Raw genomic sequence first — 13,494 nt, 5'->3', positions numbered from 1 at the left:
TCTTAGTTGCAGCACATGGGTCTTCTAGCTGAGGCATCCAGGTTCTTTAGTTGTAACATGCAAACCCTTAGCTGTAGTGTGTGGGTTCCTAGTTCCCCAACCAGCAATTGAACCCAGGCTCCCTGCTTAGGGAGTGTGGAGTCTTAGCCACTGGACCACTGGGGAAGTCCTGCTCAATAACTGTCTTGACTTACGTTTTCTGCTTTTGATTCTGGTGGCTGTGTTCTCCCCCTGCCCTGTGCTATCCGTAGAGATGGAGCAGGCTTTTTGCCCCTCCTTGTAAAGTTCATACCTCCTTATTCACCAAAACCCATTCCCCGTGTCCAGAGTAATTCCTTTGTCTCCGAGGATGGCCTGTGATCTTGTAGATGCAGGATTCCCTGCAGAGGCCCAGCTCCTGTCTACTGCCTGAGAGAAGGGCCATGAACTGGTTGAGTTCCGTCCTGACCTAGTAGGTTTCGGTGTGATCGGCCCAGGAAATGGATGGGCAGGCAGGTTGGAAAATGCTGCAGAATGAATGGTCCTTGATAACTCAACCTGGAGCCCAAGTCAGAGTCTGCAGAACAATGTATCACCAGAAAAAACAGCACAAGAACTTGGGGAGAGGTTCAGGGTGCTGGCTTTTGGGCTGAGAGCTCTGTGTGAAGCTCTCGTATCCCTGCAGAGAGATGTCTGCAATCATAGAAGATATGGGGAGTGATCCTGAGTTACCATGGAGACAAGCCCTGGAGTTGGGGTAACTTGGTCTCATCTCTGACAGCTCCACTTACCTGATGGGCTTTAAGAAAGCTGCCTGAAGATGAATGGATAAGGAAGTTGTGGTACACACACGCAGTGGAATATTACTCACCTATAAAAAAGGAATGCATTTGAGTCAGTTCTAATGAGGTGGATGAACCTAGAGCCTATTATACAGAGTGAAGTAAATCAGAAGGAAAAAGACAAATATCATATATTAATGCATATGCATGGAATCTAGAAAGATGTACTGATGATCCTATGTGCAGGGCAGCAAAGGAGACACAGATGTAAAATAGATAACCAGTGTGAGTTTGATATATGATGCAGGGTACCCAAAGCCAGGGCTCTGGGACAACCTGGAGGGTTAGGGTGGGGAGGGAGGTGGGAGGGGGATTCAGGATGCAGGGGACGTATGTATACCTATGGCTGATTCATATTGATGCCTGGCAAAAACCATCACAATATTGTGAAGTAATTATCCTCAAATTAAAATAAATACATTTTAAAAAGAAAAAGATAATATACCCATACTTCAAGAAAAGAAAGCTGTCTGGGGTCTCCAAGCTTCAGTTTCTTCATCTATAAAATGAGTAGAGTCGTTTTGTGAGGGGTACATGAATTAGTAGAGATATACATGTAGTTGGTACTTGGTAAATAATCTGTTGAATGAGTCCCTGAATATAAATTGACTTTCCTAGTGTTCAGCCCATTATTTGTGCTTTTAAGGAATGAAGAAGTGAGTGAATGAATATACACTTCCTACCATGGTGCGAGGCACATTGTTGTTCTTAAAGATTAAGTCAGCACTTTCGATGAAAAGAAATTCATAAAAGAATGACTTTTAATTTCCCTATTAATATCCAAGGTAGATGAAGCTGTCCACATGTAAATTTGGTCAATGGGTAAAGTCAGTATCAGGGGTAAAAATGAGGCCATTGGTCTACCCCTGCTCCAAGTCTATAGTAGTTAAGATTATCCAACTAACTCCCTTCACTCCAAAGCAATGTAGGCAGCAGTTGCTCAATTAGTAATATGGAGTTTGATGCAGTTTTGTCTCTAGAGAGATTTTGCCCAACAAACACACATACTCCGGTCTTCCTCAGAGAACCTGGTCATAGGTGAACATTCTGATTTAATACCCTGTAGGAACCCAGTCAATATCTGTTAAATAAGTGAATGAGTAGCAGTCTCCAGGGGATTTGGTAATCATTAATTAATAATGAGAAATGTGCTAATTCTTAAAATACTACTCAAGCAGGATTGTGAGTTGAAGATTAAATCACAAAGAAGACTTCAGCTTTGTGTTTGCAAAGGAAGTACACACAGCCCCTTTTTCTTATCCCTTTTTCTTTCTACAATTCAGTTCTTAATTGTACACCTTTAAAAAGTCGTATCGCTGTTGTTGCCTGTATAATTATACATATCAAACTAGAGTATGGACTCTTTTTTAAATTTAATTTTTATTTTATATTGGAGTATAGTTGATTTACAATGTTGTGTTAATTTCAAGGGTATAGCAAAGTGATTCGGTTATACATATACATATATTTACTATTTTTCAGATTCTTTTCCCATATAGGTTATTACAGAATATCAAGTAGAGTTCCCTGTGCTTTATGGTAGGTTCTCACTGATTATCTATTTTATATGTGTGCTGTGCCTATTCACTCAGTCTTGTCTGACTGTTTGTGACCCCATGGACTGTAGCCTACACAGTTCTTTGTCCATGGGATTCTCCAGGCAAGAATACTGGAGTGGGTTGCCATGCCCTCCTCCAGGGGATCTTCCCAACCCAGGGATCAAACCCAGGTCTCCCACATTGCAGTGAATTCTTTACCCCCTGAGCCACCAGGGAGGCCCATTTTATATGTAGTAGTGTGTATATGTTAACCCCAAGGACCTGCACCCATGCTAAGTCACTTCAGTCATGTCCAACTCTTTGCGACCTGATGGACTGTAAGCCCACCAGGCTCCTCTGTCCATGGGATTCTCCAGGCAAGAATACTAGTGTGGGTTGCTATGCTCTCCTCCAGGAGATCTTCCCCACCCAAGAGTCAAACTCGAAAATGTTAATGTCTCCTATATTGGCAGGTGGGTTCTTTACTTCTAGTGGCACCCAAGGACCTACAGATTATCATACTGAATGAAATTAGTCAGACAGAAAAAGACAAATATGATATGAAATCTCTTATATGTGGAATCTAAAATAAAACTTATTTCCAAAACAGACTCACAGACATCAAAAACAAACTTTTGGTTACTAAAGTGGAAAGGTGCGAGGGAGGGATTATGGACTCCCCTGGAGAGCAAATCCTCAGGCCATTTTCTCAAGGCAAATCACTGGGAGCCATTGAATGGGTGATGGGAGGCAGACTGAGGAGACTCTGAAGTTGATGTGCAGTGACTGATAAGATAAACTTGAAGCTGGTTTGTGTGATGCAGGAAGTTCATTTACATGTGCAGGCTACCTGCTTTCAGAGTCCATGCCCTTTGGGGACAACTAGAGATTTCAGACAGGGGGAAATAATATGGTCAATGGGAATGGCATCTATGGGGACCTCCATAGGACCATCCTTGGAATGGACCAGGCAAACCCTATGGTGAGGGGAGCTCAGAATTCTCCATGCAGAGACAAAAGCACATGAGTGATCACACCCACGGTCATCTCCTCTTTCTAAAGGAGTTTAATTCAAGTGCAGAGGTCCTCCTAGCCATCATCAGCAGACCTCCCACGAGGTGGACTCAAGGAAAGAAATTGAGTCGAGAATTGTCTTGCGTATTTGCTGAGAATAAGTGAGAGAGAGAGAGAGAAGCATACAGCTGTGAAAGGTTAATTAGCATTTAAACACACAATTATGTTTTCTATTTGGTCTGACTGGGAAAATAAATTATGTTTTTTCAAAGCAGAGACTTGCAGGCTATAATTGAAAATGGGCATTTTGAGGGCATCTCAGCCAATGCAGCAGAAGAAACCAAAGAGAAATAAATGAAAGCAAGCAGAGGCGTCCTCCCCAGCCCCAGCTGGGGGCTGAGTGACAAGGGTAGGAGGGGTGCAGGGGGACAGAGAGAGCTGGCTGCTTACTTTGCCCCTGTTCCGGATGCTTTCCTCCTGGTCACTTTGCGATACTTTGCTTATCTGAACCTCTAGATTCTCTGTAAAATAGTTAGTAGTATTTTACCATGTGTTGCTAGGAGGTAAAGTTTAGGAGAGAAACTGGCATGATGCCGGGCACAGAACAGGAGTTCAGTAAACACATGTCTCCAGTAAATGCTTGGTGAACCTACTTTAATCTCCCTCTTCTCTGAATTTCTATGATATTTCTCTTAAAGCCAGGAAAAGCAGCCCTTAATGAGATGGCGTCTTCTATTGTGTCCCAATTGTATCGTGTTTAGATTGCCAATACAATCCAATTTCATTTCATTTACTTCAATTAAGGAATATGTGTTGAGAAATGACCATATTTCTCGTGCAGTACTAAGGAATCCAAACCCGCAAAAGAACCAGCACATACCTTCCAAGGGTTTAAACCAAGCTAAAAATACAAAATGCGTCTGAGGACCCTCCCATCAGTACCTGGACACTTATTATTGACTGGCTGAGAGCTCCTACTAGGAGGTGATCGTGTCCTTTACGACATGTGGTTTTCACAGTAAACTGGTGATTTTTGCATATGAGTACATTGAGGCTCAGAGAAGGTAGCAGGCTTGTTCACAGTTGCTCAGGACAGAGGACAGAATGGAGTTTGACTCCATACCTGCTCACCTGAGCCCACGCCATGCTTTGGTTTTCCCCGTGGTCTGCCCCTTTCCCCCGGCCCCAAGCCTGCCTGGCCTGGCTCACCTCTCACCTTCTAGTGTTCAGTTGTGTCTGCGTGTTAAAGCTCAGCGACCGATAATCCTTCATGTAAAACCCATGGGGAGAAGACATGTGTCATGTAAATGCTAAGGACAACGAAATTGAGAGTCTCACTAAGAAGACTTTCTTGGGACTTTGTTGATGGGCCAATGATTAAGACTTGGTGCTTCCAAAGCAAGGGGCATGGTGTTCAGACTCTGGTCGGGGCACTAAGATCCTGCATGCCAGGCAGTGTTGAAAAAAATGAGGACTTAAAAAAACAAGTCTTTCTCCATGAGCGGTAGGCCCTATTTATGGTTTATGTGTACTTCCTATTTCTAGAAAGAAAATCTGAAGTAGGTGTCTCTGCAGTGTAGCAAATAACCAGAGTTACTGTAAGATCACACTTTGATTTAAATGGATAAATCCACATGGCTAGAGACTTTTCTGTCTTGTTCTTCTTACATCATCAGTATATAAAACAGGGCTTCCCCAGTGTAGGTATGCAATACATATTCTCCCTGTGATGATGAATATTTTTATCCTTTCTGTTGTTCATACTTATTTCCAATATTCACACGCAGCTAATCATTTTTCTAACAAGTTCTAAATGTATTCTTCCTCTCAGTCATTTTCAAGAGGTACAAATTATCTCATCACTTTCCATATTGAATGCTTGGTATCTTTCTTGCTGTCATTTTCAATTCTACCATCTTAAAAACAAGGAACAGTCATTACCATTAATGTATAAATGGTTAAAAATGTTTGGCCATTTATTTTGCTAGTTTCTGTGTCCGCTTTCATTTTCTCCATCCCTCCCATCCTCCTGCAGATTTCGTTTCCACTGAAAGCCAATGGCTAGCAGACGCTTTGGCTGTCTGAACATCTGTATTTCACTGTCATGAAATGATCGTGCTGCTGAACACAGACCTCCAGGACGCTATACTAAGTGCCCAAGAGTTGATAGCTACCACTTATTTTTCTTTTTATTAGATTTTAAGTCATTTTGCCTCAACGCTTTCAACATGATACTTCCCCTTTCCTGGTGTCTATTGTTGGGAAGTGAAGTCTATGTTAAGTCTAATTGCCATCCCTTTGTAGGTAAGCTATCTTTTTCTCTGATGATTTCTAATATTACCTAGTTTGAACTTTGCTGTGTCACCCAGAAAACCCAGTGGTGTCAGTTCCTGCCTGAAAGCCGGCAGTCTTGAGACTCAGAATGGTTTTGATTCAATTTCAAAGACAGCCCCAGCTCAAAGTGGGACCTGCCATCATTGACTTCTCTGGGTGACAACCTCAGATCTTGAGATTCCCCAGCCTCCAAGATCATATTCCTTATAGTAAACCTTCGTATCTTCCTCTCTCCAGCCTGTGGGTCCTGTTTCCCTGAAGAATTCTGACTAACACAGGTATCTTTTCTGCTTCTGTCTTGAACTGACTTTAAAGTGCCCCTCTGACCCCATCTACTAATTTTCATGTTCTTATATAATCCCTTCCCCAGCCAGGGCTTGTGATAACTTGTAACTGATAGAATATGGCAAAGGTGTCGCTATATTGCTCCCATGATAACAAGACATCATGTGATCATATGAGGCTCTTTAATTATTCACCTAGAACCTATTATCACTAATGATCCTATGACAAATGATATAGTAGCTACTCATAAAGATTATTTTTTGAGAGAATAAATAAACTTTGGGTCTCCAATTTATCTCATTAGTCTATGATAGTATGTTATTCAATGCCTGTTCTTCTTTGTGTGTGTGTGTGTGTGTGTGTGTGTGTGTGTGTGTGTGTATTTAAGAGCTACAATCCAGCCTAGAGCTCCTTCTACACCATTTTCCTCCCAACAGATACCAGCTTCCCTCTGTGATTCTGGAAGAAGCATCAGGCACTCCAAACATGAGTAAGGATCCCACAGTCCAAGCCTGCAGTGTATGGGCCTCTTTCAGGGGGAAAACTCCAGGGCTCCTAGTCAACAGAAAGTGTGTAGCCTCAGCAACTGTTCCCGGGGGATGAGATTTTATGCAGGAGTGAAAGTCAGATTGTAGCTGAACAAAGAAATAATAGTACGTGATGCCTTCATGCCCGTTAACCCTGCACCTGCGGGTGGAAGAAAAGAGAAAACCAGGAGCTTCTCTCTGCCCGTCTGGTCCACAATCCATCTCTAACCCCTAAGTCAGTTGTTCCCGTCCCATCCCAGCCAGCAGGGAATGGATGCCTATTATGCATGGTAATGATAGAAAGTATAAGGACTTCGGATTCTGATGGATAGGAGTTTAAATCCCAGTTTTGTCTCTCGCAAACTGTGAGTTCTTGGGCCATACATCTAACTCCTCTCTGCTTTGGGTTCTTTATCTGCTAACTTGGATGTCAATAGCTCCCTTTCTGGGTCATTGTGAGGACGGAAGCACAGTGTCAAGCTCCATAAAGTGGTTATTTATCTCACGATGTTTGTCCCCTCATGGCGCTACTGCTGCAAACCTGGATGATTGTTAACCATCAATCTTTATTCCCCTATTTCCCATGCCTCCTCCCTCCAACTTGGTGCTACTAGATTCATCTTCTTAAGGTTCAGTTTTAACAATGTGGGTCCCCTGCTGAAAAATACGCTTTGGTCCCGTCTTGCCTCCTTGGTGGTGGTGGTTAGTCATTAAGTCATGTCTGACTCTTTGCAATTCCATGGACTGTAGCCCACCAGGCTCCTCTGTCCATGGGATTTCCTAGGCAAGAGTACTGGAGTGGATTGCCATCTTGCTCTTCATGAGCTCTTTCTAACCCAGGGATGGAACATGTGTCTTCTACATTTCAGTCTGTCTACTGTATTGCAGGGGAATTCTTTACTTCTGAGACACCAGTAAAGCCTCTTACCTCCTTGGTAATATTCATATTATCCAGCATAACTCACAAGCTGTCTGGTAGATCTGTCTTTCCTGAGGCTCTCCCTAACCCCAACTAAGGAGAAACATCCTCTAAGCCCACAGTCTCTGGGCCCAGCTCAGAGGGGGTCCCTCTCTTAACTCTTGTACTTACTAGCTCTGGGATTTGGACACATTGTTAAATGATGATGCCACTTTGGAAAGAGCACTTTGAGAATTGAGTGAGTTAGCTTTAAGTAAAGCACTTAGAACAGTGTCTGGCACATACTAAGACCTGTGCAATGCTTGCTACATGCTTATCTCCTTGCTTTGAAGCCTTTGGACACAATTTATAACAGACTTTTTTCTTTTAACTTTATGCCTGATATTCTAGATAATTGTATATGATTCAACATCTTCTCTTCTTGACTCTAAATTCTTGGAGCAATATCTTGTTTATCCTCTGAGTGACTGAGTAAGTCGCTCAGTCGTGTCCAACTCTTTGCGACCCTGTGGACTGTAGCCCATCAGGCTCCTCTGTCCATGGGATTCTCCAGGCAAGAATACTGGAGTGGGTTGCCATTTCCTTCTCCAAAGGATCTTCCCAACCCAAGGATCGAACCCGGGTCTCCTGCATTGCAGGCAGATGCTTTATCCTCTGAGCCACCAGGGAAGCCCTTATTTATCCTCTACAGTACCTCAAATAGAGGCTCAGGCCAAGATAGTGTTCAGCGAATGTCACTGAAATTCCATTACTTATCGTATTAGTTTTCTAGGGTTGCCATAACAAAGTTCCACAGAATGGGTGGCTCAAACAACAGAGATTTATCTTCTTATAGCTCGGAAGCTGATAAGTCTGAGATCAAGGTGTTGGCTAGGTTCATTTCTTCTGAAGCCTTTCTTCTTGGCTTGTAGGTGGCCACCTTCTCTTTGTGTCTTCATGTGATTTTTCCTCTGTGTGTGTCCTAATCTCTTCTTACAACATGCCAGTCAGATTGGATTAGGGCCTAAACATATGACCTCATCTTAATTACCTCTTTAAAGACCCTATCTGCCAACAGTCACATTCTAAAGTACTAGGGGTTAAGGGGATTTTGGAGGGATGCGACTCAGTCCATAACATGTATCAAAAGACAATCTGAAAAGTATATGTTCAGTTCTGTCAGGCTGTGCTAAAAGCCCACTTGGATTAGTCAGCTTTTTTTGTTAGCTCAACTACTCTGCCCTCAGTTATACTGTTGGAGAAATCCATGTGATCTTCATAGAAATGTTAAGAATAACTGAGGCCTTGGAGTCAGAAAGTTCTAGCACACTGGGGCTCATGAGTCTGCAGAGAAGTTTGAATCCACACCCCAGATGCAGCTAGGACGCCAGAGCCCAGAAATTCCAATAGTCGATACAGGACTCTGTTTCTGCCCAAAACAGAACACAGAAGAGTGACACAGCTGATTATCTGCCTGCTGCAAGGATTCTGCTGCTGCTGCTGCTGCTGCTGCTAAGTCGCTTCAGTCGTGTCCGACTCTGTGCGACCCCAGAGATGGCAGCCCACCAGGTTCCCCCGTCCCTGGGATTCTCCAGGCAAGAACACTGGAGTGGGTTGCCATTTCCTTCTCCAATGCATGAAAGTGAAAAGTGAAAGTGAGGTTGCTCAGTCATATCTGACTCTTAGAATGTTACAGAAGGAAGTTGCCCCATTTATACAAGACATTGGCTGTCATCCCCCTGAGTGGTTGGAAATTAGATATCCATCCTGGCTGTATGACCTGAACTTGCTCTTTCCGTATCATGAGTCCAATTTTATTAACTCTTTTTATTTTTTAACTTTTATGAAGTTTAGGATAAAAGAACCCTTTTATTCAGTGCAAATCAAAACCATGATGCCATCCATAACTAGCACAGTTCAGACGCTGACCTGAGTGGTAGTGGGCTGTGAGTTTGAACAGCTATTTTGGAAAGCAACTTGACAATATTTATCAGGAAGCTTCAAGATCTTAATTATTTTGTTCCAGTAACTTTACTCTGAGAAATTTACCCAAGGGAGAGAAGAAAAAATGTTGACAGGATACGTTTATACTTAAGCATATATGTGCGTATGTATTAGGGGATAAGTGATAATAGCAAAATTTGACAACAATCTACTTCACAAATGTGCCATTAAAATAACGATAATATGTTCAAAAAGGAATATGACACAGTCACTGAAAATGACAATTGTCATGAATGTGGAAAAATTATTGCAATGTGACGTTAAGTGAAAAGGCAGAATACAGCATTGTATATGTATTTGGATCTCATTTATGTTTTTTGATGTGTGCATTTGTTTAAAAAAATTTTTGCTGAGAGAAAGGGAGTTAGAATACTATGGATTCAGGTCAGTGGTTCTCACTGGGGGACATTTTTCTCCCTCCAGGGATATTTTGCAGTATCTGGAAATGTTTTTGATTGCCATGCTCTGGGGAGGGGGTTGTGACTGACATTGACTGGGGAGGGGCCAGGGGTGCTGCCAAGTGGCCTGCCAATCACAGAACATCCCCCACTGCCAAACTTAGCAGTCAGGTAAGAAATCCAGCTCTAAGTTCTCACCTTCATTCTGCCTCTTTCTAACTTGAGCAAATTTCCTCCCTCCCTCTCTCTCTCTCTTCTTTTCTTTCTCTTTATAACACTTACTGAGGCTTTGGTACATGTCAGAAACCATTACAAGTATTTTCTGTCTATTGACTAATGTTGACACAGAACAATTCCATGAGGTAAGTACTAATACTGTCACCCTAGGTGAAAAAAATCTCTTCTGTTTTGAGGTTTCAAAAAATAGTTCATCAAAAGTGCTTCATACAGAGCCCAACCTGCAGATAAATGAAAAGAAGTTTAGACAGACAGCAATGTGTATGCATATATATATATACACAACGCATGATTACTGTGTATGCTGTCTGTATATGTTACAGTGGAGTTGCTAGTCACTCGATTGTGTTGGGCTTCCCTGGTCGCTCAGCTGGTAAAGAATCCACCTGCAATGCAGGAGACCTGGGTTCGATCCCTGGGTTGGGAAGATCCCCTGAAGAAGGGAAAGGCTACCCACTCCAGTGTTCTGGACTGGAGAATTCCATGGACTGTATAGTCCATGGGGTCACAAAGAGTCGGACATGACTGAGCGACTTTCTTTTTCACTTTCATAGTTGTGTCTGACTCTTTGCGACTCCAGGACTGTAGCTTGCCAGGCTCTTCTGTTCATAGGACTTTCCAAGCAAGAATACTGGAGCCGGTTGCCATGCCTTCCTCCAGGGGATCTTCCTCACCCAGGAATCGAACCCGAGTCTCCTGCATTGCAGATGGATTCTTTACTGCCTGAGCTAACAGGGAAGCACATGTATTACAGTGGACCTGTAAAAATGGCTAGCTTTATATGATGGAATTAGAGGAAAGTTTCATACTTTTTCTTTATACTTTCCTTAATAGTCCGTATTTATACTTATCTATGTCTCTTTGGTTTTTTTTTAAAATATGTATCAATCACTTTTGTTACCGAAACAACCTAACATGATATTAAAGCCCCTGGAGAACTGCAGGGCTGGCTATGAAAACAGTCCCTGTTACATGAGAAAGTCTACAGAAAATATTCCCATTTAGCCGTGTGACACATTTTACTGAAACAGAGCACTGGATCTCCTTGCCCAAACCAAACTTCGGTTCTGATCCAATACAGTCAAAGTTAGTGCTGCAGACCCTGCATGTACTGGCCAATGGCTAGTACCTTATTTTACTGTGGCTAGCTCCCTCGGGATTAATTATCTCCCATTGATCTTACTAGGAAATAGAAAGCCGTTTCATTTTCCCTTGGAATGACCCTTCTCATTTCCTCTTATACCAGTGATACTGTTCTAGGAAAGACATTTTCAATCCAGTGGGTTTTGTATCAGATTTATCTGAGGAGCTCTTAGGAGATCTTAGCAAATGACCCATTGCCATCCTGAGAAATTCTGATTTGTCTTGCCTGGAGCTGGTTATCATTTTTTTAAGATTCCCCAGAGTTTTCAACAGGGAGCCAGATTTGAGAACCACTGCCCTAGGCAGAATCATATGCACAGTTCTTGAACTGGTCCAAGGAGGGGAGTTAGCTTTCTTCAGCTGTAGCCTGTGTCAGGGCAGCAGGGTGACTGTGGAGGCCACGTACCCGCAAATCCTCCATCTCCCACTAATGTTTGAGTTATGTCAGAAGCATCCCATTTTCAGGCGGGCTTGATGGTTGGAAGCTCTTCACCCAAGCGCAAGCTTTGAGGCTTGGAATGTCTTCCATGTACCAGCTAATTGGAGCATCTGCAGTTTTAGCATGCCAACAGCTTCCAATCAGGACATCTCTGAAAGCCTTCCCTTTTTTCTTTTTCCTCTTTTTTTTTGTTATGAAGCTTTTCCTCACCTCAGTCTGCCTTTGAGTCTCTGCTTATGTTTATTCTCGTTTGCTTGGTGTTTGCTTCCATACAGCATATTGAAGATGTCTGATGGGGTGAGCACCAAAATGCATTCCTGTGATAACAGCACCAGAGAAGTGAAAATGTCAAAGTTCTGCTTTTCTTTCCAAAGCAGATGTTACATGACGCCGATGCACCAGCCTCGTGCAAGTTCTAGAGCATCTTTAGGTACGTCTCTCATGCCTTCAGCTCTTCCACCATGTGGTCAGAACCCCACCCTCCACCGACTGCCTCATGTCTATAGTATCCTTAAGAAATTCAAGGCCAGTTTACTGCTTCGTTATTTTTCAGACTTAAGCCAAAGCCTGCTGCCGACAATGCAGCTTTTGTCCTTTTAAATAACTTGGGAACAGAGCAGTTTTCACGGCTCAATGAATATGAACCTTTGAAATACATAACATAAATAGAATGGAAACTTAGCCCATCAGATTTGGCAGCTTCACAAAACTGACCTAGACCTTCTCATGACTCTTGGTTCTGGTTTTCAGCTTGAGGCGGGGAACGAGAGACACTCTGATGTACCTAATACTCATGAGAACCGCTGGAGGGTAAGAAAGGGAACCCAGAGGGAAAGGGCCAATGAAGAAAGAGGAGGTGAGGAGGGGACTCTTTCTGCCCTCTGGAATTTAACTTTCGGACGAAGACGGATTTTTAGTTTGGAGCTATTCTGTGTTTCTTCATGAGACATACTAAAGAAAGAGGTTTCAGTTGCAGGGTTCAGGATTCCCTGAAAGATAAGCGTGAAATGCTCTCTTGGATTTGCTCCCTCTGTCTACCTGGCTGCTACCCACCCCCACTTCCACAACCAAGGCAGCGGTCACAGGATCTCTCTGGGGTCCCTCAGGTGGCCATCACCTGGCCTTTACCTCTCTACCTGGAGCAAGTAAATCCCCTCTTTCATCCTCCAAGGCTGTGTGGAGATTTGTTCTCCAGGGAAGAACAAATCGGACTCTGTATTGGATCTGTTTCTTTTACTTTAACCTTTGTATTTTATTGTTTTTGCAAGACGTTAAGCACTATAGGAATGTTGCCCACAGCTTAAACTATACAGCACGGCTCATCTCTGGGAACCCTGCCCCCAGTGTCTGATCATTAATCTAAAATACCTTTGTTCAGTTCACAGGAGACATCCTGATCAGGCCCACCTGTGGATGGCTGCAGGCAAGAAGAAATTAGCACACCCCTTGTGGTGCTGGAGAAGACCCTTGAGAGTCCTTTGGATTGCAAGGAGATCAACCAGGCAATCCTAAAGGAAATCAACCCTAAGTATTCACTGGAAGGACTGATGCTGAAGCTCCAACACTTTGGCCACCTGATGCAAACAGCCGACTCATAGAAAAGAGCTTGATGCTGGGAAAGACTGAGGGCAGGAGAAGAAGGCGGGCAGCAGAGGATGAGATGGTTAGATAGCATTGCCAACTCAATGAACATGAATTTGAGCAAACTCCAGGAGACAGTGAAGGACATGGAAGCCTGGCATTGCTACTGTCCATGTGGTTGCAAAGAGTCGGACACGACTCAGGGACTGAAGGACAACTTCAGAGTCTGGCCAGAGCTAGGAAATATTTGCAACAACTAATCACCTTTTCTACTT

Source organism: Ovis aries, chromosome 9 (genome assembly GCF_016772045.2).
Source record: "Ovis aries strain OAR_USU_Benz2616 breed Rambouillet chromosome 9, ARS-UI_Ramb_v3.0, whole genome shotgun sequence".
Lineage (NCBI taxonomy): Eukaryota > Metazoa > Chordata > Mammalia > Artiodactyla > Bovidae > Ovis > Ovis aries.
This window is presented reverse-complemented; position numbering follows the sequence as displayed.